Source organism: Bos indicus x Bos taurus, chromosome 2 (genome assembly GCF_003369695.1).
Source record: "Bos indicus x Bos taurus breed Angus x Brahman F1 hybrid chromosome 2, Bos_hybrid_MaternalHap_v2.0, whole genome shotgun sequence".
Classification (NCBI taxonomy): Eukaryota; Metazoa; Chordata; class Mammalia; order Artiodactyla; family Bovidae; genus Bos; species Bos indicus x Bos taurus.
In genome coordinates, this window is record NC_040077.1 from 28,561,200 (window position 1) to 28,586,176 (window position 24,977).

A 24,977-nucleotide genomic window follows, 5' to 3' on the forward strand; every position below is an offset into this window, starting at 1 on the left:
CAATCTGCAAAAATTGCAGCACTTGTCTAGATTCTAAGGAATTCATATTTTCAGAAAGCTCCCCAAATAACTGTTATAATCAGCCAGCTATGGGTATCCCTGTTATATATATATATATAAATTTTCCTTGGGATAGATAGTAGCATAATCTCAAAGCACCTTGTGACCTGAAAATTATTTACTCTTTAACTATTAAAAATTCATGACCAAAGCCTCTGATTTCTACATAGTATTGTTTCACCTAGGTTTCAGATTCTAGTACTGATTTTGTGAGCACCATGTAATATTTTAAAAATTTTAGAATTCAAAACACCTAAAATTTCATCACATATACATACATATTTTATATGGGAACAGCCATTCCAAGCACATATTTGTAGATTCTAAGTTTTCTTTAACATAATATTATGTTAAATACTTTGTAAATGTCATCATTCTTCAAAGTAGTAAAAATAATATTCCACTGAGATAAAGGCACTAATTAACTTAATACCCCACTTTTGGTTTTCGTTATTTATCATTCCCCTATAATTTTAAATATTTTTTAATTGATACCTGTGAAATAAACAATTCATTGATATAATTGAATTATATTTTATCTATTTAGAAATACTTACTATATTAACAAAATATACATATCACTCTTTTTTAAAATGTTCTAATACTTGAAAAGTTTTTGTCCAGGTTGTTTTCTTATTTTTGAACTTTTAAGACAATCCTTCATAAATGACACTACTGAAAGTCAGTCTCTGTAAGAGACTGACTCTGTAAAGTCAGAATCCGTACATTCTTGGGGTTCCTATATTTTTGCCCTAATTTCCCTATTATCCTGTTTTCAGGGGGTACTTTCTAACATCAGCCACACTACAGGGAGGAAAACTGTAAATATTATAGTACAGATTCAGTGTTTTTAAAAACAGGGCTTATAGGTCCCTTATTGAAGAAGACTCTTGAGATTCCCTGGAAAGCAAGGAGATCAAACCAGTCAATCATAAAGAAAATCAATCCTGAATATTCACTGAAGGACTGATGCTGAAGCTCCAATACTTTGGTCACCTGATGAGAAGAGCAGACTCATTAGAAAAGACTCTGATGCTGGGAAAGATTGAAGGCAAGAGGAGAAGGGGATGACAGAGGACAAGATGCTTGGGTGGCATCACTGACTCAATGGACGTGAGTTTGAGCAAGCTCTGGAAGATGGTGAAGGACAGGGAAGCCTGGCCTGCCACAGTCCATGGGATCACAAAAAGTCGGACATGACTGAGCAACTGAATGACAATGATAATAGAGTATCCTGGAATACTTGTTAAAAGTGAGGAATCCTGGACGCATCAAATTACTCAGACATTTAGGTTTGGAGTCTGAGAGAAAGAAATTTAAATAAGAACTCCACGTTATTTTTATGCACACTAAAGTTTGAAAAAAGTCTTCTATACACCACTATATCAATGACTTTTCCATCTAGATTTAAGATATACCCAGTGCCAACAGACCTCTTATTCTACTTCTTTATGAAATTTGTGTGTGTGTATTATATATATATATATATATATAAATTCTGTGATCACTAACACAAAATAGTTCTCTTTCCTTCCCACCTGGAGCCTCCTGTAGTAGAGTGCGCCTTTTTATATCTTCACATTTCTGTCACTGTTCAGATTCTGTTTTGTACATAAAAGCTGCTCATACCTATTAGTTCTTTAACTTTTAAACCAGATCTATACTCCATTAAATAGGTTAGTCTTGAATATTACAGAAAACTATTTACATGATCTAAAGTAATTTCCTTATTTTTTTCCTTAAATTAGAATCCTCATTTAAGTGTCTTCAAGACTTTGTTAATAGATTCCTACAGTATTTAATATAGGGCTATCTACATAATAACAATATAGGGTCACTGAAATTCTGTAATATGTCAGATGACAAAGACTCTCTTCCTTGACCAAATCTGGGTGAGGATTCTCTGAATCCTCTTCTCAACTAGGCTCTGACCTTGGGGTCTCTCCTTGGTCTGCTTAGTTCAATTCTAGCAAGAATTCTGCTGAGTCAGTTTAGGGACTCTTCCTATGGTATCTTTCATATTAGATCAGCTTCCACACACACACACACACACAAACACACACATACACACACCCATATCTTCTCTCCCTGACCTGCCTTCAGCAAGAATCCTGTTGAGTCAGCCTAGCAAGAATTCTTCTGGCCTTGGTAATTTTCCATCCATCCACTGATCCCCACTTTGCTCCTAGGCTATAAATCTCCCACTGTCCATGTTGTATTTGAAGGTGAGCCATTTCTCTTTCTCTTGCAGCAAAACTTCATTGCTATAGTCCCTCCTGAATAAAGTCTTCCCTACTGTCTTTAACAAGTGTCATGCATTTCTGTCCTTCACCCAGGCACCGTGCCATATTTCAGACAGAAAAATGAAAGGAGTAGTATTTACACAGGAGAAAGTCACATCCTAGTATGGAAGTCCATCTCACCAGAAATGTTTACCAAGTAGTACAATCAAATCTAAAGCATGCACTTGGCATACAGAAAAAAAAAAAAAACAAACAAACTGTAACTTAAAAGGACTAAAAAGAATCTTTCTTGTGGCTATATCTGCATGGCTGAATTTAACAGGATAGAAAAATTAAGAGTGCCTAATTTGATGTGGCCTGTATAAACACTGTTATTCATGTCAAAAAACTAGCTATAAATAACATCAAGCATGGCCTATTTTCATGTTGGATCCATAGAATACTCATATTTCATTTTTTGAAACAAAAATCTCTTTGATATACTCTGTATATGTTCATTTTGATGGTGTATTTTTAGAAAAGTCTTTGCCCACTATGACCTCTTTCTATCATGGAGAATAAAAGGTATACACAGACACAGGTGCATAAACCCTTAGGTGTACACACACGCTTATCTCATAAAAATGCATGACCACAGTGGATATTGCCAGGGGGAAGTTCAGATTCTTAATCAATGTCATTACCAAGTAAATGCCAAAGAAATTTCTAGTGGCTAAATATCCAGAGTTTTCTGGGCAGTCACAATTTCCTTATAAATTAATTAAATTAAAAAAACCTAAGACAATGAGAAAACACTACATAATCACTTGAATGGCTAAAATTTTAACACTGACAACACCATATGCTGGTAAGGATGTGGAGCAACAGGAACCCTCCTGCATACTGAATGCAAAATTATACAGCCACTTTGGAAGGCAGTTTAGAGATTTCTTATAGAACAAAACATACTTAAACCATATGATGTAGGACTCACACGTCTTGGCATATACCCAAATCAACTGAAAACTTATGTCCACATAGAACTTTGCAGATAAATGTTCATAGGAGCTTTTTTTCATAACTGTCAAACTTGGAAATAACCAAGATGTCCTTTAGCAAGCTACGGAAAACCAAACTGTGGTACATCTGTACAATGAATATTACTCAGCAATATAGAGAAATGAGCTGTCCAGCTACAAATAGACATGGAGGGGCCATAAAGCATATTGCTAAGAGAAAGAAGCCAGTCTGAAAAGGCTGTCTGCTGTATGGCATTCCTGAAAAGGCAAAGCTGTGGAGGCAGTAAACCAAAGGCGGCCAGGATTTCAGTGAGGGGAGAGAAGGGCCAAGACGGGAAGCACATGGAATTTTCAGAGTAGTGAAGATATTCTATGTGATACACTAACAATGAAAATGTGTCATTATGCATTTTTCAAACCCACAGAATGCACAATACAGAGAGTGAGCCTTTATGCAACACGTTAAAAGAAAAATGTATCAATATTGGTTCATATCAATTGCAGAAATTGTACCATACCAATAAAAGATGTTAATAATGGAACAAATTATGTGTGCTTTTCAGGGAGGATATGTAGGAGGAGCTCATTGCAGTTTTCAATTAATTTTTCTGTAAAACTAAAACTGCTCTAATAAAAATCTGTTAATCACTTAAAAAAAGAGCAAACTCTAAGACACAGAGGTTATAAAACCAAAGCAAAGCAAACCAAAGGTCCTGCTTCTACTGACAGAATTGTGACCAAAGGGTATTTATGCCCATCATTCATGGAAATAACACTGGACATCTCAGCTGTTACCTCTTAACCTTGAGGTGGTAACTGTGGTGGTACATGCGACAACACTGGCATAAGGCATAAAAGCAGCACCAGAGTAGCCGAGTCCCATCAGCCTGTATCCTCTAATTCTGCAATATTCGGTCTGGGTTTGAGTCAGGCCCCAAATCCGTCAAATGCTTACTCAGTTTCTTTTGAATGAGATAACCTAATTTTACCCAGACCAGACCAAATACGGAAGGGAGGACTAAAACTGTACAGTTACCTCAGGCTGCAGGGGCTCCTTCTATCCCTGGAGGAATATTTTGTCTTCTGTAAACTTGCCCAGATCCCTAGGATAACAAGGAGTTCTGTGAAAACTGATGTGCCTATGTGGGTCCTCCAAAAGAGGACTTCTTTATCATTGTACAGATGGACATGGAAGGAAAACACTTGTTCAAGTGTCGTGATATAAAACACTGGGCAATCTTTAGGGAAAATGAACTTCATAGGAAAATTTAGAATGCAAAGTATCATTTTTTTTCCCTCTATGAAAAGCTTCTCTAAATCCACATTCTGATCACGGGGACATATAAAAAGCTGGGGATACACTTCAGAGTTTTCAAAAAAGCAGCATCTGTTGCTCCCCAGCAGAGCTCTTCTACACAGTGGTTTACAGATCTACTGAGATTCCATCCCTTCAGATGCTCCGGGGCTCAGCACCAGTTGTCTCTGGGAATGAGCAGCCTCTGCAGAGTACCACAGGGACATTACCATTTTCTGTGTGCCTGCAAGAAGGAAAAGGCCAAGAAGCACCACAAGAGAGAATCTTTGCTAACGATATTTTAATCCAAAGTGGCCAGATTGGTGCTTTGCAATTCCCACTGTGTCTACGTATCATCCAACTTCAAACATGAAGATAATATCTGCCAAGGAATTATTTCTGCACATACTCCACATGAAAGGTATAAAGCATGACCGACAACAAAGCTATAAATAAATTAGGAGCATCTTTAATACTTCTGATAATATAGCCGAATTTTACACCACGGTTTCATTAATTTTCGAAGGTTACAAAAACCAAAAGTAGAAATTAGTTATTACCTTATAATGGAAACTTCTGCACTCGCCTCAAGGTAAAGCGACGGTGTCCTCAGGCAATCCCTCCTCCCCAGGACTCAGCAGTTCTTGAAGTGTCTCTACCAGGTCTAAAGGGAAAGAAAAATAGATAAATAATCTTCTAGGTGCACTTCAGCTAACACTCATACTCTGTTTCAGGTTATTCAGATTCTCTTTTTGCCATTTCATGAAATTTCCACATATCTTGCATCAAACTCTCTTGTACAAAATCGCACCCTTTACAGAAGACATAATTTGACTGTGGGAATTTTCTTCCTTTGAATCAATAATCTCATCCATCTTTGAAAGGATGCCTTCTTTACCGAATGTAATACCGTATTAACTCTTTTTCAGCAACTACTAGACTTACTTTCCCTAGATCACAATTTTATACTTTTTGGTCTCCTTAGTAACAGCAAATGTTTCTACAAGAGAAGTTGAAAATTGTTAGACTTCTACAAGTCCTGTCTGTGGCTTTGCTAAGGCTGTTTTATTGCTTTACTCTGCTGTGAAATAAACTAACACATTTTGCTCCCTAATCTCCTACGTCTAATTTTTTTTTCTGACCTAAAAATCCTTACCAGAGCCTTAAGTATCCCATCAAGTCTATAATAATACTGACTTGAGCCAGTGAAAAAGTATGCTCTGCCAGCATGTTCTATAAGATAGCCTTCCATCACCACAAAGTTTCAGACATTCTTTTTTGGAACCAGCAAAGAAAATAAGCTGGCTTTGGCAGTCAATCATGGACTGCTCTAATTCGATGAATCCATTTTCTACAGGCTTTACTTGGCAAGCTCTTCCCACTGCCTGCAAAGTGACTAGTTCTTCGTAAACCTCCTTTGCAATTCTACATACCTTCTATATCCCCAAATGCTATATGTTATTGAAAATATATTTTAAAGAAGAACTTTTAGAGGAAATATCTACTTTTGGAGATTTTTTCCTTTTTTTCACTTAAAAGTTTATTGAAATATAGTTGATTTACAATATTGTGTTAATTTCTGCTGTACAGCAGAGTGAATCAGTTATACATACATACATATATATATATATATATATATTCTTTTTCATATTATTTTCCTTCTACAACCTGTCACACACATGTTGGTTACTCACAGAACTGTCTTGAAGATAAGGGAAACCAATGGTTACTGCTGTGTAGAGCGTAGAGGAGTCAGGAAGAAGGGCTATGTTCCTAGCTCTGAAAATTAGGATTATTTAGGTTATTTATTATAATATAATAAGTTCCATGTTATTTATTAGTATATTGTAATAGTTTATATTACATACATATATTATTTACATAATAGATTATTAACATTGGAGTTATTTAGATTATTACTGATGGGTTTCACTTTTCAAATGGAGGTTCATAGTACAAAGTTATAAATTGAGTGGTACTTCTGAACTCTACATGTAAGAATCTTGTTCTCTATATTTTTGGAATTCTTAAGAGCAAATGGTTAGAGACTGGGGAAGATAGGGCCAGTAAAACCTCCAAGAAGAGACACAGAATAGTTTTTTAAATAATATTGTCCTTCCTTATTACTCTTATTATCACAGACACAAAAAAAGCACATACTTCATGGTTACATTTAAATGAAGTTCTAGAAAGGACAGAAAAGAGGCTGTAGTAATAATAAGAACAGTGGTTATGAGAGATTAACTGGAAAGTAGCAGGAGGGAACTTTCTAGAATAATGTGAAATCTATATATTTGGTTGAGATAGTGATTATATGAGTAAATAGATGTGAAAAAAAAGAAAAACAACTATGAAGCCATGTCTATAAAATCTACATTTTATTATAAGTAAATTATACCTCCATTTAAAAATTGGACTCAAAGAGATCTCTAGATTTTGCAGTGATTTTGAATCAGAGAGTTTTTAAGAAGGAATCACTACCTCTTTCCTGGTCAGCAAAAAACATTACATCCTTTCTTTCACTCAAGTATCCACTCAACAAAGATTTATTAAGCACAAATATATCCAGAGCTAACACAATGGCAGTGAGTTAGAGAAAAGAATGGCTAGCAAAATAGACACTGCTCCTATTATGGAGTTTAAAAGTCTGTCACCAGAAAACAGAAAATTAAAATGCACAAAAACAAGCAGTTATGGCTGTGGCATTGAGGGAAAGCCCCATGTTTTAACAAAGGACTTGCATCAAAACAGAATGAAGTATTTTATGTTAAATCCCAAGCTAATCTGAGCTGAAAATATTGGTGTGCGCTGAGTCATTAAAAGCTGTTAGAGCAATCAGACCAAAGCAAACCAACTAACATTTTTTTCTATTAATCCAACTCTATATATTCTTAAAGCTACTGAATCAAAACATCAAAACACTTTTCACATCAAATTTCATTTTGACATTCAATGTTTTTTTTAACAAACAAAATTTAGGTCTTGCACACCCTAGGGCATCTTATATATACAGCTGTCCATGAGGATAACATGGTGTTAAATAACTCTCTTTCCCATGAGCAAATCCCAGCTGGGAAGACAGGTGCATCTACTTCTGGTGACTATTGCCAGTGAGGGATTTACAAGCTCTCCTAACAAGGAGTATTATGCATATTCACACGAAACCCAAGCTTGTGACCGGTGCGGTACTTGATATACAAAGTACAACCAAGAATAGATCAGCATTCCAATATAAAATGTTATCAGGTCAACACAGCTCCCTCCCCAAACAATTTTAAATGAAGTCCCTTTATGGGCAATCCAATTTTTGAATCATACAAAAATTTTCCTTAGCCTAACTGGTATAAAAAAATCTCCTCGTTCCTTTTTATTAAAGGTTTTCTAACCTGTTTGTCCCAAATTCTTTCCAAAATGGGAGGAGCTGTTTATAAGATGAAAAGATACAATTAAAAAGTGGGAAAAAAAAAAAAAAAAACCATGAACCATATAAGTTACTGAATTTCTAAGCTTCTAAGGAGGCTATACTACTTATTGTATGAAACCGTCTAGAAGAAAATCAACGTGATTTTTTTCCCAAAGACTGCTTTAAGAGAAAACAAAGCCTCCCAGGTGGCTCAGTGGTAAAGAATGCGCCTGCCAATTCAAGAAGACACAGGTTAGATCCCCGGGTCAGGAAGATACCCTGAAGAAAGTGACCATTAAAACCCTACGGTAACCGGGACACTGGATAACTATCTCAATCGTGATAGCCATGTCACGTATCTTCAGAAAATATTGCCAGATTGCTGTCGAAACTGTGGATAGACACTTTAATTACTTCCTTACTCTCATCGGTGATAAACTAAAAAGAAATGCTCTACTGCTGAAAAGGAACAACAGTTCCTGTTTCTGTAAGTTTAGCCTATTTAATATTTAAGAACTGTGTATATTTTGCCCAATAATACATTGTTTTTAAATCCTACATTTCATTTTTATTCCTCAAACAGTTGATAGCACAATGAAGCGTTTTCCTAGCATTTTAGTGTAGTTTTTTCCCTCCACTTTTCTAATTTTCAGTCTCCAATCTCCCTTGAGTTTTGGTTTCTATGCCTTGTTTTTGCCAGGGGGAATATCAGCTCTCTGTGTTCCCACTTTCTTAATAGTTCTTTGGTATTCACTCTTACTCTAAGAAACACTTTAGGGTAAAATGTGGTATGTGAGCATGGGAGGTTTGAAGGAAACAAAATTCTGGCATTTAAGACTTTCTTATTCTCCATTCATTGGATACATAACTGTGGTGCAAAATCCTAGATGATGTCTAATGGTTTTTGCATTGCCACAGCTTCCTTCACTCTCAAAGATGTCACATAATGACATTTAGTCTGCAAGCCTGTATCCAGTGATAAGACAAGGTTTTCCTGTGTCCCCAGAGCAAATTTTAACAGCTCCACATTTAACAAATCTATTAAACCCTAAAATCTATCTAGCAGTAGTGAAACATCTTGAGAGAGGAAGTAAAATCTTTAGAACTAGTGACTTAGGACAGAATTTTTCCAGAGGTTCAATTTTAGGCATTAGCTCTACTGTGTATGTGTACTTCAGATAAGCTCCAAAGTAAGTAATCAGCTCCCAGTATGTGCCTGTCACTGTGCAAGGAACCAAGGACACATGAATAAAACATGGCTCTTTTGCTAAAGAGGCTTGTAGCCTAGCCAAGGAAGGTAAGGGGGCATAAACACATTACAAGGTAAGTTAGTGCCATTTAGGCTTCCCCTGGTGGCTCAGATGGTAAAGAATCTGCCTGCAATGCATAGCCCGGGGTTCGATCCCAGGGTCGGGAAAATCCCCTGGAGAAGGGAATGGCAACCCACTCTACTATTTTTGCCTAGTTTTGTCCATGGAGAATTCCATGGACAGAGAAGCCTGGTAGACTACAGCCCATGGAGTTGCAGAGAGTTGGATACGACTAAGTGAATAACACACACACACATGTGCCAAATGGAAACACACGACTAGGGGAAAAAAAATGTAGGTTGGACACTCAATTTCCCAGATTAGGTGGGAAGTACTATGATGTGTAAATCTTTTTTTTAATATTTGTGCTGAGTATAATATTCAGGTTGAATTTTCTCAAAAATGCACATGCCAAGAGGCTTATTATGATATTTTATGAAATAACATATATAACATTCTCAGTGCAGTATCTGATATGGAACAATTGTGAAGGAAGGGAGGGAGGGAGGGAGGGAATATTAAACACTCCTACTGTGAATTTGACTTATCATTATAACTCTTTTGGGTAAATCTTTCATGTGTAAAACATCTGGGATTAGTTATCACAGTTCTCATTCCCCTAGAAGACATCTAACTCATTCAAACAGGTTGCTGGGTGTTATATCTGAGGGAAAGCTGTATATTCCGCTAAGACTAATGCTCACGTGGCTCACCTATCAGCCATTTGAGGGAGTGCTCAAGAGACAGATGAGCAGAGGAGAACTTCAGGCTTTTTAGCAAGGTCCATGAATAGGTCTGCATATCTGTCTTAGATATATGGGGTGGACGAATTGTGAAAGACTCAAATGAATCAAAAGAAGACCGGGTATCTTTAATGCAAAGGAGGCATTTACCAAGTATATCCTTTTTGGTTATCTGATTTTTTAAATGGCAATTTGAACTAGTTTACAACGATGTAAATTACAGATAACTCATAGAAGTTAAAGCAGCACTTATGCAAGGATATGCAAATTCCTTCTACTGGAGGGAAAATTCCTCTCCTCATACCAACTCTATGTAAAAATGCCAGTTTTGGATCTATCTGTAGATTCATTTCAACACTCCTGACCCAACTATGCACCTCTGGTGTTCTGAACTCTCTGCTGAATCAGTTGATAACATCTTATTAGTTTCCTCATTAATAATGGAGTCAAATAAAATTTTCAAGTTATTTTCATATTTGTATAAAAATCTTGAGTTTGCTTTTAAACATTACATTTTAATAATATATTTATAATATTTGTATTTTGATTTTCCATAATAATAAAAGAAATAATGCAAGTGCTTTCTGGGTCTTCTGGACCACACTACCTTATCACCATGTGCTCTCATATGAACCTAGTGTTCATGTCTGTAAACACAATCATTTGGGCATCAAGAAGTATTAATAGGAACACAGACAAAAAAGGACAATGATGACACTGCACGGAATTTCCACAAAATAGGGAGAATGGTCACTAAATAGGGAGAACTGTCACTATACTACACTGGATTGTACACGAGAATCTGTACATTAGCAAGCCCATGTCTTCTTCACATGGTGAACAGACATTTCATGTCCACAAAACGCCACCTCTACATTAAAAAACAATATTGTGACATTGAATTTCTCATATTTAGAAATTTGTTTGCATTCATTTGTAACTATGTTTTGTAAGAAGTATAAGCATAAGGTATTTATGCCTGGCTTTATGTTTGCATATTTTTAAGTAACACTGAAAAAAAAATGATTTAATGCCAGGGTTCACATAGAAGATTTTTGTGCTTCTTTTTGTTTTTCCTTAAAAAAGACTTTATAGGTTATATAAGTTTAAGAAACACTGGCCGACAACATTGTGGAAAATGTATATTTCAAATTTTGCATTTGTGGAAATTTAGTATAAAGCTTTGGTGTCCTGAAAGAGATTATTTCAATCTCATGATCAACTTTAATTCTTCCTGACTTTCCATCAGACCATATACTATAAGAATAAAGAACGCTCAAAATAAATGTCATTATTTTTTAAATCTAGTCCTAATGAAACTTTCAAAGTTCCCCTGTGTAGGTGTAAAATATCATTACCTCTTTGGATTTTGATGTATTATTAATTTGAGCTTAGTAATATTAGAATCAGACTATGATATTATTTTATTAGAAAAGACTGTAAGGAGCGGCAGATTTATGCTGTATCTATTTTAAACCCAAGAAGAAAGGAAATATACCAAATATGCATTGTGTAAACTATGGAATCATTTTCTACTCTTCTAAAAAACAGAAGAAATCTTGGGAAATTATAGCTAGGAAGGAAGTATTTTTTTTTTCTATTTAAATAAAAAAAAATTTTTATTTACAATATTGTGTTCATTTCTGCCATACAACAATGCAAATCAACCATAATTATACATACATCGCCTCCTTCCCTAGCTGCCCTCCACCCCACTCCCCATACCATCCCATCCCTACAGGCCATACCTATTTGCAGGGAAGGAGATGCAGATGTAGAGAATGGACTTGTGAACACAGCAGGGGAGGGACAGGGTGAGACAAATGGAGAGGGCAGCATCAAAACACACACACACACACACACACACACACACACACACTATCAGGTGTGAGCTGGACAGTTGGTGAGAAGTTGCTGCATGCATTCTGTGATGATCTGGAAGTATGCTTCAATTATTTTAAAAAACTTTTCTTTATGATATTATTCATTAACCGTTTATAGAACTCAGCCCCACCAGGGAAACCCTTAAAAGTCATGTATCCTGGGTTACTTCTGAGGATCTATCGGAGTGTTCTCTTGAGAGGTAGAGAAAGAAATGCCAAATACGCAGTTAACTCTTCCATGAGACAGCACAAGTGCAGATTTCTAGATGTGGCTTTAAACTTGGAAAGGTAGGGTTCCGGTCCCACTACATGGGGTGGGAGCTTGCGGATTTTTATAGTTACTTTAGTGACTAAGGAAAATTCTCAGCATTTAGTAGATTAGGGGCATGTCCATTGTTTGCTTACTTATCCCTAGTTCCCAGCATACAGTAGACATTCAATAAATGAACCAATGATGTTTGTAGGTAAGAGGATTCAACTGAAACAGCAAGTTCACATTAGATTTTCAAAAACAGACTCAATTATAGCATGTGTTGCTCTATTATAGCAAAAACATCTTAGTGTTAACTGTATTTTAACTGGAGAACATTACTTCAGTTCAGTTCAGTCACTCAGTGGTGTCCAACTCTTTGTGGCCCCATGAATCGCAGCATGCCAGGCCTCCCTGTCCATCACCAACTCCCAGAGTTCACCCAGACTCACGTGCATCACGTCGGTGATGCCATCCAGCCATCTCATCCTCTGTCGTTCCCTTCTCCTCCTGCCCCCAATCCCTCCCAGCAGCAGAGTCTTTTCCAATGAGTCAACTCTTCGCATGAGGTGGCCAAAGTATGGAGTTTCAGCTTTAGCATCATTCCCTCCAAAGAACACCCAGGGCTGATCTCCTTTAGAATGGACTTGTTAGATCTCCTTGCAGTCCAAGGGACTCTCAAGAGTCTTCTCCAACACCACAGTTCAAAAGCATCAATTCTTTGGTGCTCAGCTTTCTTCACAGTCCAACTCTCACATCCATACATGACCACTGGAAAAACCATAGCCTTGACTAGATGGGCCTTTGTTGGCAAAGTAATGTCTCTGCTTTTGAATATGCTATCTAGGTTGGTCATAACTTTCCTTCCAAGGAGTAAGCGTCTTTTAATTTCATGGCTGCAGTCACCATCTGCAGTGATTTTGGAGTCCAAAAAAACAAAGTCTGACCCTGTTTCCACTGTTTCCCCATCTATTTGCCATGAAGTGATGGGACCAGATGCCATGATCTTCGTTTTCTGAATGTTGAGCTTTAAGCCAACACTTTCACTCTCCTCTTTCATCAAGAGGCTTTTTAGTTCCTCTTCACTTTCTGCCATAAGGGTGGTATAATCTGCATATCTGAGGTTATTGATATTTCTCCCGGCAATCTTGATTCCAGCTTATGCTTCTTCCAGCCCACTGTTTCTCATGATGTACCCTGCATATAAGTTAAATAAGCAGGGTGACAATATACAGGCTTGACTGACGTACTTCTTTTCCTATTTGGAACCAGTCTGTTGGTCCATGTCCAGTTCTAACTGTTGCTTCCTGACCTGCATATAAGTTTCTCAAAAGGCAGGTCAGGTGGCCTGGTATCCCCATGTCTTTCAGAATTTTCCACAGTTTATTGTGATCCACACAGTCAAAGGCTTTGGCATAGTCAATAAAGCAGAAATAGATGTTTTTCTGGAACCCTCTTGCTTTTTCAATGATCCAGCAGGTGTTGGCAATTGGATCTCTGGTTCCTCTGCCTTTTCTAAAACCAGCTTGCACATCTGGAAGTTCACGGTTCACGTACTGCTGAAGCCTGGCTTGGAGAATTTTACTAGCGTGTGAGATGAGTGCAATTGTGCAGTAGTATGAGCATTCTTTGGCATTACCTTTGGGATTAAAATGAGAACTGACCTTTTCCAGCCCTGTGGCCACTGCTGAGTTTTCCAAATTTGCTGGTATATTGAGTGCAGCACTTTCACAGCATCATCTTTCAGGATTTGAAATAGCTCAGCTGGAATGCCATCACCTCCACTAGCTTTGCTCATAGTGATGCTTACTAAAGCCCACTTGACTTCACATTCCAGGATGTCTGGCTCTAGGTGAGTGATCACACCATCGTGATTATCTGGGTCATGAAGATCTTTTTTTGTATATTTCTTGTTGTATAGTGTATTTTTGCCATCTCTTCTTAATATCTTCTGCTTCTGTTAGGTCCATACATTTTTGTCCTTTATGGAGCCCATCTTTGCATGAAATGTTCCCTTGGTATCTCTAATTTTCTTGAAGAGATCTCTAGTCTTTCCCATTTAGAATAAATACAAAGACATGTAACTGGGACATTTATTATTCTTTGTTTTAGCTTGTGGAGATAAGTAAACATCAATAAATATACAGTACACCTATCATTATATTCCACTGTGGATTTCCTTCATAGTGGAGTATTTTGCTATTAAACTAAGTGCTGATTTTTTTCAATTTCCTTTAGTTACATTATTCCACCATATTTAGGTAGCGAAGAGGACTTTCTCCATGCTTCAGGGTATGGTGATTCAGAGAGAACAAAGAATCATTATTTTGACCTTTGAGCAATTAATTTGACCTTTGTAAGTCAACAGTGCAGACAGTAGTCATTAAAACCATGGCTTTGAATTACAAGTAGCAGCAGCCAGAGAGGAAAAAAATTCCAAAAGCTTGGATTTAAATATCAAGAAGCAAATCCTAGGGGACTTGGAGCAAGGGTTTACATCATAGAGCGGTGAAAAGCAAAAAAAACTGAGAGATGCCAGAAGAGCAGTTTTCCCTACAAAACAGAGAGGTGATAAAAATACAGATCATTTCTAGACTAGAAAAGGAGAAAGAAATAGAAAAAGGAGAACAAAGAGAGCACAGACAATATGGTGGCTCTATTTCCTGAACCTACTTTGGGGTTGAAATTCATGAGTGGGATGACATAAAATACCGCAGATATTTAGTAAATATCGTACTAGTGACTTACACCACATCTACTCTGGACCTTGAGAAGAAAATAACCTTGCGGGTTACCCTTCAACAAACTAGTCAGCTTCAGTAGATAGAAAAGTCAGCCAGGCAGATCTAGGTAACGTGTCTGAGATGGACACCTGTCCTATCCAAGTTTTATTCACCTCTCACAACATGTGGAAGAAATAGCAGAAATTCTCAAGATTATGACTACTGAACTAAGAAATAATAATAGCTAAGAATCAGAGAGCCTAAAGGGTTTGGCACAAGGTAATTCCACAACAGAACAAAATTTGCAAGATGGGCAGCTCCAGTTAGGGATCAGATGGAGGTTGCTGCTAAATCTCAGAGGACCAGGCAATCAGTAAAAGCCGAACCGAGTTAAAGCCAAACCCAGCTGTAGGGCTGCAGGGGCAGAACTTAATGTTTCAACAGAACAACTTCCATGTTGTCAATGCCTGCAATTGTTGTTTAGTTGCTAAGTCATGTCCGGTTCTTTTGTGACCCTAGGAACTGAAGCCCACCAGGCTCCTCTGTCCATGGGATTTCCCAGGCAAGCATACTGGAGTGGGTTGCCATTTCCTTCTCCAGGGGATCTTCCCAACCCAGGATTTGAACTGGTATCTCCTGCTTGGCAGGCAGATTATTTACCACTGAGCCACCTGGGAAGCACCACTGTCTATAGGGCAGGCATTAAATACAACCAAGAGCACAGATGACAGAGACACAATCATAGATGAGACAATTTTGACTCTGACACAATTTTGATTCTAGGACAATATCTCCAAGGTGTGCCTACAGTACTGTAAATAATATCTAAGGCTGTGCTTCTAAAGAGCTTGTTACATCTGCCCATTGTAAAGAAATTCTTTATAATGGCATGAAAACTACTATCCCAGACCTCTAATGTTTTATTGCAAAGCAGTTTTTTGCTATTTTAAAGTTCTGTTTTATATATGTTCTATTGTAATGTTCTGGGCCAACTTGCACAATACTCAAAATGTAACCAAACATCAATTCCGTTTGAAACAGTAAATAGACCTTCCAAATGCCATTCACAGTTATTAGTATCTTCTATCCTTTCACAATTTGTTTTTGTTGTTTACTTTTCCATCAGCTTACTGAAAAGGCATGGGTGGACAAATAGATGTACTCGAAACTGATGATTCAATGGAATGTGTATAAGGAGAAATAATAACTTTAAAATGTTGAATAGTTTTCACAATCACTCATTCTTGAAAACTACTATTAGACACCAAGGTACATTGACAAATGGTCTAATAGTTTCTCAGCAGTGGTCATCATAGAAGAATTGGTAATGCACTCTATTATTTTGTTAGACATTCACTTCTAGTGCCATTACAGTGCCCATAAAATGCTCTGATAACTTACAATCAGGATGCAACTAAAGTAATATATTACAGGCTTCATAAAAATGTTTCTTTGGAACTCGCTTCCACATTATTATAGCATCTCACTTATCAACCTGCTTCTTTTGTCTAATCGTCTCCTCTCGTTTATTCTTAAGACCCTTAAACAGTTTGGGCAGCTAGTTTTTATTTGAAGATTCTGGTTCTATCACTGTATATGGTTGATTATCACTTGGGCTGGAGCAACAGATGTGTGGCTGGGCCAAGGATGTGGGTGCAATGGGGAAAGACAGAGTGGGTCACATAATGTCAAGGACGTCATTTCATCCTACACCTCTACTCTACTTGCTGACTTTTTAAGCATCTTTATGTCCTTCTTCCTCTTTTTCCAAAGACTAAACTATCACCCTCCTCTCCACGAACAGGGTTTAAATCAGATCAACACTCAAAAGCACATGTGCTCATAAGTGGGCAAAATCTCAAACATAAAAAGAATTTGCCCATGTCTTCGCTTTTGCTCCTCCTATTGAGTTATGCATTAGGATTCTTTGATGACTCTTAAAACTTGAATAATTAACAAAAACATGGATGTGATCAAACAGTTTGAAGGTAATTGGCCAATCTGCTCCTTTTATCTTCTCTAGACAGAATTATTTACAAAATGACAGTACTTACTTAAGAAAGACTTTCTGAAAAGTTAGATGAAGGTCTTTTTTCTTCTTTTCTTCACATTCGGTCACCCGCTTTTCTCTCTTTTTCCCTCTTTGCCTCCTCTTAATTTCTTTTTGATGATTCCATTTTTCAATTAAAATTAAATATGAATCACAGGTGATAAAATCAATCGCTCAACTTTGCTCAAAAATTTAAGGAAGCCACTATTTCAGTGAGAGGTATAGAGGATAAAATTTCAAATTTTTATTTTGAATGCAGTACCTATATTTTTATATGAGGAAATACCCTTTAGAATAGAATGTTTTATTAAGATACTAAGACCCTAAATGGTCAAAAGAATTTCAAAAGTGTCAACGGTATTCCCCCTTAAAGGCAAACGCCAAAAGCTGTCAAGGTTTAGCAAGAAGGATCATTTTTTGTGTCTTCCAATACCAGTTGCTTTAAAGATGCAGGCCCCAGAACTGAATGTAACTTGAAGCCACAACCTAGGGGGCAAGATATGATGTTTTCTGAACTCCTGATCATAGCAATAATAAATACCTATAACTATTGTCCACTGACATTAGAAAAAAGCTCAATACATTTAGCTGTCCTGGCTGGCTGTGCTATTGCAGATAAATAACTTAGATCTGCTAACCTGAATTCTAAGCACTGTCCACAATAGAAGCAGGCCAACTGCATGAAGGTCATATACTGTTCTTTCTGATCATAATTTGCTATCACGTGTTGTTACTGGTCCCCCAGGATTCCTATGCTGAAGTCTTACCTCCCAGGACCTCAGAATGTGACCTTATTGGGAATACGGCTATTGTCCATGTAAGAAATTAAGATGAGGTCATACTGGAGTAGGATGGGTCCCTAATCCAATATGACTGCTGACTTTGTAAAATGGGGAAATTTGGACACAGGCACACACACAAGGAGAACACCAGGTGAAGAGGAAGGCAGAGATCAGGGTGATGCAGCAGAAGCCAAGGAACAACAGAGAATGCCAGCAAAAGCCTAGAAGTTAGGAGAGAGGCATCAAACAGACTCTTCCTCACAGCCTGCAGAAGAAACCGAACCTGCTAGAACCTTCTCACACTTCTAGACTCTCATATATGGTGAGACAATAAACTCCTGTTGTTCGAGCCACTCAAACTATGGTACTTTCTTACGGCAGCCTTACCAAACTCATACAGCTGTTTAGTAAGAAGACACATAAAATCTGATGTGATATTTACAATGCATAGCACGTATATTTATTTGTTACTATGGGGAGATAAAATCTTCAATCATCCAGTAATTATATCTGAATTGGCAATTCAAAATTTTTAGAATCACTCTAGAATCACATTTATGTACTCCCTTTGGAGAGCAAACCACATGATGCATAATTTACATTTTAACATCTAGGTCAAAACCACATCAAATTTTAGGAGTCTACCAAATACTGAGCATAAGAACTTACAATGTAGCTTCAAGAGCCAATTCAATTACTGTTGACTGCCATTTCAACCTGTGTCATGTCATTTGTATCTGAGATAACTATAAGAGTAGATCCAGGTTTTATGTGGCCTGAATCTTATACAAGTTTAGGATCCCTATTAAAAAGAAAAGGAGATAAGACTAAAAGTCCAAAATTAGATTTGTATGTAATAGACTCACAGAAGTGACAGGCCTTGAAGCTTAGCTTCGGTTAACCTCACTTTATATACACCTCTGGAGATAAGACATTGACAACACAGCCAAGAGACAATACAACCAGTTTCACAGGGATGAAGTGATGCTTATATCAACACAATTTTGTTAGATTATAACTGTGAAATAAACAGAAGTGAAACACAAGAGAAAAGAAAGACGACGATGACAAAAGATACTGCAAATGTTGTTAGACAGATAAATCCAGTGGAATCGCATGTCAGCATTTCTCAGAAAGCCACTGTGCTATACAAAGAATAAGACTGTGTCAAATGAGAAGGCAAACTGGGGGCCAGTTTGGCAACTTAATGCAAACAGTCAAAACAGCTATTGAAGTATGAACTAACTGACTGATGAGAAGTTTTTCATATTCCAGAGATATATCCCATATCCTCATTCTGTCACATTCCCATTTCCTTTGTAAAGTATTCAGTACCAAGCTTTTCAAGAGCCATCAACTTTTGCAATTTCATGTGTTTATGAAAGAAACAGAGACACATGCCTCTGTCCATTATAGTTGATCTGATCCAATGTCATCCCTCTCTGACTTCCTAGTAAATATCTACTTTCCATTCTGTGTCCCATATGGTTCAGTCCCAGACCTTACAATAATGAGTTGAGCATCCGTTAGTTTGCACTACCCTGCATTATGCCAGGATATTATACTCTTGAACCCATAAATATGTTACATAGTCTGAGAAAAGGAATGTCTCAAAGCATCCACTTTCCCCCGTTCCTTTTTTCTTTTTTTTTTTTTCGTTTCTTTTCCTTACGTACAATAGCCTCTACTTATTTTTCTTCTAAATGATCCCTAAACTCCTCCCTAAGTTCTGGTTCTCTCCCATAGTCCCTTCTTCCTTTGATTTGCATAACTGAAGAACTAATCAAACAGAGTGAAGAGAAGGAAACTAAGAAAACTACCTTTACCTCCAGGTAGAAAGGAAAGGCTGGGGATACTCTATGCTGGTAATGTGTTTCTTCCCTTTTCAAAACTCAGATACTCTCAGATATTCCAGGAAAACCTCCCTAGTGACCACTGCCACTTCTCTCATCACTGACTGACTACCCCATCTTCCTTTTCTTTTCTTTTACTACCACTATGCCTTTAACATGTTTATGTTACTATACTTATGATGGAATATACTGAATTCTTTTCAAAGTCTGCTTCTGTCAGTGTCCAAACATCTTGAAATCAGAGATTTTATATTCTCAGCACCAAGCACAATAATAGGTACAGAATACATTCTCATGCTTGCAGGAAAACGAACTATTTTTACTGGTTGTTCCCAAAGTGTCTATTGATTTGGTTCATGTTTCTTTACAATCTACATGATAACTGAACATGTGGTGTACTAACTTTTAGAGTGATTGGCATATAGTAGCTGCTCCATATTTATTGAAAAAATGAATTTATAAGATTTGAGTTTGTGGATAATTAACTTCTACAAAAACACTTTAAAGCCTTAAGTAAAAACCCTTTTGGCCTTCTAAATACAAAATGTGCCAATATACATTTCTTAATTAATTATATAATTAAGTTGCCAAATTCAGGCTAAATTATTTTCTGGTAATGTTAATGTTCCACATAGAAAAGGATTTAACATTCCTCCCCCTTTTTTTTTTCATGAAAACATATGAAGGACATTTAGATCATACGTATATGGCCATTTGTCATAAAGAATTCTGAAAATACTGAAATTTCAACATCACTGCAGGTTGTTGCCATTTTTCACCATTCCACTTAACAGCTGACAGATTTGCTCTTTTGATGCTGCCAAATAAAGACTATACTTCCATTACAAAAATGAAGAGTGAGGAAGAGCACAGCAAGCAACAGGAAGAACAAGGCAAAGCCTTTGACACAGGAGGAACTTGGATAGTTCAGAGCAAGGTTACCTGAGTGCTTCCTAGACAACAGTGAAGGCTTGGTGGACAGGGGAAAATCTGTGTAGGATCCTTTAGACTATGATTAGAGGTTTGCATTTTATTCTAACATCTCTTGGGATGTCACTGAATGTTCAGCAGGTGCAAATCACCGATCTGGATCCACTGGACCCAAGGGGTAGAGCCTACAGTGAGACTGGATTTTATGAGAAACACTGGATTAGACTCATGAGTTGGGAAGGTGCTGAGATGGTCTGGAAAGGCATGGTATACTTGGGAACTACAATATTTTGCAAAGAGATTCCTGCTTCTTCTTGTTAACACTTCTTATATCTACTTTTATTCCATACCCTTCCAAACACACATATTAAGAAAGTAGGACTCAATAACTGAAAAATGTGTATGGATGAATTCTGACTTGAAGTACCATGACAACATTTTATCAGCATCAACACATAAAGATTGCCTAATCTGTATATTCTGTAAAGCTACAACCAGGTGTGCCGGAATTGCATAGTCAAATAGGTACTAATTAAATTTGAAACATTGTAAACATACTGAAACATACCAAAATACACACTAAAACACTCAACACATGAAATTAGTTAGTTTGTATATAGCTCATCAGATCAAGAACCAGCAGGAGAACCCATTACAGAAAGAGTTCCCTATTACAGAGTACAAGAACTCTGAGCTTTCATGGTCAGCTAGCACTTTCTCCTACTATCCTTCTGGTTTTCTAACCTTTGGCTGAGGGCTCTGGGCCTCTCACTGAGAGTCCTTTAACTGGAGAGAATGCACAGGCTTGGCATAAATAGCCACCATGAAGGAAAGGCCATCCATAGTTTTATGGTGGCTAATGGACCATGTAAGGCATGCACCAAGAGTTTAAGGTATGCACAGTACACTTTTACTCCTGCTTCAAAAGAAGTGTGTGTGTGGTATATTTATTAAGAGGAATGTAAATTCTGAACATATTGAATGATACCACCTTAGGTAGCTTTTTGTGATAAAGAGCAATCCTATAAGGAATTTGGAAAGGCTACCTCTGGTCAGTTTCCATGTGCCACCTTGAAGCCAGTTCACTGTAGGCATTCAACAACCTATAGTTTTGACTGTAATCTACCCGAACTCCATTATCAGCTGGATTTTCCCAAAGCTCATTAGTTTCTGACTGAGCCTGCCAAAATCTCTGTTTCTACATCTGCTCTTTCAAATTTTCAACTGCAAAACCCATGTTTCATTTTCAATGGGAGTAATTTAGAAGATGGAGTTTGGTATATTGATTTTGTTTTGCATCTTAGCTAACTTTGAAGCGATGAAACTATCCCATCTATGAAAGGATAATTTGTATATAGGAACGTGTCTTCCCACAAAGTCTTAGTTCTATTTATGTGGCATAAATGAACCAAATGTCAATTTTTGTTTTCAAAATGCACATATATTTAATATGTGCTAATTAATTAGCAGGTCATGTTCAGAAAGAACATTTCCCACAGGCTTTTTCAAGAAAGGAACCTAAATAAGAAAGGGTCTCTTCATTTTGTTTACCCAGAATTCTGCTTATCTATTTTTAGCAGGTTCTTCTTTACTTTTTCTCATTGGACAGGATCAAGGAGCTGAAACTACATTATAATGAATCTCTTCAATCAGCCTGCTCTTTCCTACCCGTATAAAGGATAACAAAACAGCAGGCTGCCTAAAGTCATAAAGCCTATTTTCTATGTAGAAAAAAAATGAACCCTTAGGCCAGAGGCTCTGAATGCTTCTTTAACAATAGGTATATGAAACTGATCAAGCTACATGGAAAAGTAAATACATATTTTATTTCTAATTTTAGATTTACTCAATACTTTTCATAGTTCTTTAAATAGAAATTAGGTCCCAGAAACTGATGATTATCTCTCACAAAAGTAATATTTAAACAACTGGTGAATATAATCATAAGTAACTCTGTAAAATTTTCCACGTGAGTTGAATGGATTATGATAAGTAAGTCAGTAGACTAGGAGTGGGCTGTAGAGATTTTGAGGATGGTGGCAACTTCAACTCATAAAGATGATTTTCAATCCCTCTCCAGCTCCTTCTGGTACCAACTGCAATTTAGATAACATGTTTTTTACAGCAGAAGACTCAATAACTATTATAGTTTTTTAAATAACCTCACATCACTCTAGGAAGTATTATTTAAAATCCAAATCGCTAACAATATTTTGATGAATTGGTTTACAAATATAGCTATGTATCTATATTGAATTAAAAATCTATTAATCTATATACAACTAAAATTAAGATACCCAGATTAAAATCTATCTTTGAATAAAAGAAAAAGAACATGTTCAAACTACTACTTCTATTTATATTTGAGTGTCAGAACCCTGAAAAATAAGTTAACCAATTTTTAGTATTTTCTGAATTGATCTGACAGCAGAAAATGATTAATGGTCCCATTTTCAAGGATGATTATACCAGTGAACTCAGTGAATCTTCTCGGTATTGTGAAATTAATGGCATCAAATAAACTCGCTTTGGGATAGAGCAGGAATCAGGTAGATGGACACTGAGTTTGAGATGTATTGCCGAGCCCTTGGTCCTGGAACTCATGAATACACATCAGCATTATAGTTCGGAGGAAAGCTACTATGATGGGAGTTTATTTTTGAAAGTGGGCAAAATGAGTGTTCAGAAAAAAAATAACAACTCTACTCTTAAGACTCAACATTGTGGAAAGACAGTCTTTCATTGCAAATCCTACAGAAATAATTTTACACAATTTGCTATTAATAAGAAAATAGAGAATACTTGACAATTTGCAAAGGTGTTGGAGATTTAAAGGTTGCCATGTTGTGCTTAGTCGTTCAGTTGTATCCAACTCTTTGGGACTCCGTGGACTGTAGCCCGCCAGGTTCTTCTGTCCATGGGGATTCTCCAGGCAAGAATACTGGAGTGGGTTGCCATGCCTTCCTCCAGGGGATCTTCTCAACTCAGGGATGGAACTCTGGTTTCCCACATTGCAGGCGGATTCTTTACCTCCTGAGCCACCAGGGAAGCCCAAGAATACTGCAGTGAGTAGCCTATCCCTTTTCTAGGGGATCTTCCTGACCCATGAATGGAACCAGGCTCTCCTGCACTGCAGGCAGATTCTTTACCAGTTGAGCTACCATGGAAGCCTATCTAAAGGCTAACAGTTTTTAAATACTAGCAATAGTTCTTGCTTACCTGTTTTAAATTTTTAATAATTAGGTATATTAATTAAACTCATGCATTCATGTCTAAAAATGTGAATGATAATTAGAAACTGCTTTCAATACAGTTTCATCTTTTAAGGGAAATAACTATAGTTTAACAGTATGTTATCCAAGTCTCAACTCCATACAGATAATATTTTTAGCTGTTTTATTCTATAATGATTGCAAATGTCTCTTTAGATCACATTTTCAATACTATTAATAGTGATTTAAGATGCATTTAATTAAGATTTAGAATGTGCTCTTATCATGAACATATCTGCTCACATGTACTGCTTAATGCTTAAGTGTACTCACATACTGGGCTTCCCTGGTGGCTCAGATGGTAAAGAAGCTGCCTGAAGCGCAGGAAACACAGATTCGATCCCAGGTTGGGCAGATCCCCTGGAGAAGGGCATGGCAACCCACTCCAGTATTCCTGCCTGGAGAATTCCATGGACAGAGGAGACTGGTGGGCTACAGTCCACAGGGTCACAAAGAGTCGGATACGACTGAGTGACTAACACTTCACTAATGTACTACTTACTAGTTTGTACAGACTTAGCATAAATGGATAAAAACAATCTAATTCTAAACATGAGATTTCAAAATTACTTTGGCCACCTCATGAGAAGAGTTGACTCATTGGAAAAGACTCTGATGCTGGGAGGGATTGGGGGCAGGAGGAGAAGGGGACGACAGAGGATGAGATGGCTGGATGGCATCACCGACTCGATGGACATGAGTTTGAGTGAACTCCGGGAGTTGGTGATGGACAGGGAGGCCTGGCGTGCTGTGATTCATGGGGTTGCAAAGAGTCGGACACGACTGAGTGACTGAACTGAACTGAAATATGCAATAAAGATATAATACATACTAAATATAATAAATATATAAATTTAATTACATAAATTAAATATATAATATAAATACATTTAATAAATATATACTAAGAAATGCATATTAAATATTTAGGTATTATTCTAAATGTTTTAGAAGCTTTAATTTATTATATCCTTAAAACAATCTCCTAAAATAGATAACGTTGTTTCTATTTCATAGATAAGAAACTGAAACCTGAGAAGTAACTTACCTAGATTAACTTAGTAGCAAGTTGTGGGGCTGGCTTTTAAACTTCAGTAGGCTGGCTAGAGAGTTCACAATTTTTCTTAATGTATTTATTTTTAATTGGGGGATAACTGCTTTACAATATTGTGTTAGTTTCTGC

General features: G+C 37.0%; 1 protein-coding gene across 9 annotated transcripts in view; it reads right to left on the reverse strand.

The window, feature by feature from the left end:
* Window positions 1-24,977, reverse strand: part of B3GALT1 (beta-1,3-galactosyltransferase 1) — a 638,472-nt gene that overhangs the window by 415,915 nt on the left and 197,580 nt on the right. For 6 of the 9 annotated variants that reach the window (XM_027558565.1, XM_027558633.1, XM_027558623.1 and 3 more), the window contains exons 2-3: window positions 5,156-5,259; window positions 4,338-4,404 (exon numbers count right to left, since the gene is read on the reverse strand). The gene's annotated coding sequence lies outside the window, so the exon portion shown is untranslated. The remainder of the gene's footprint in view (window positions 1-4,337; window positions 4,405-5,155; window positions 5,260-24,977) is intronic. The other 3 variants (XM_027558587.1, XM_027558572.1, XM_027558604.1) reach the window with 1 other exon arrangement.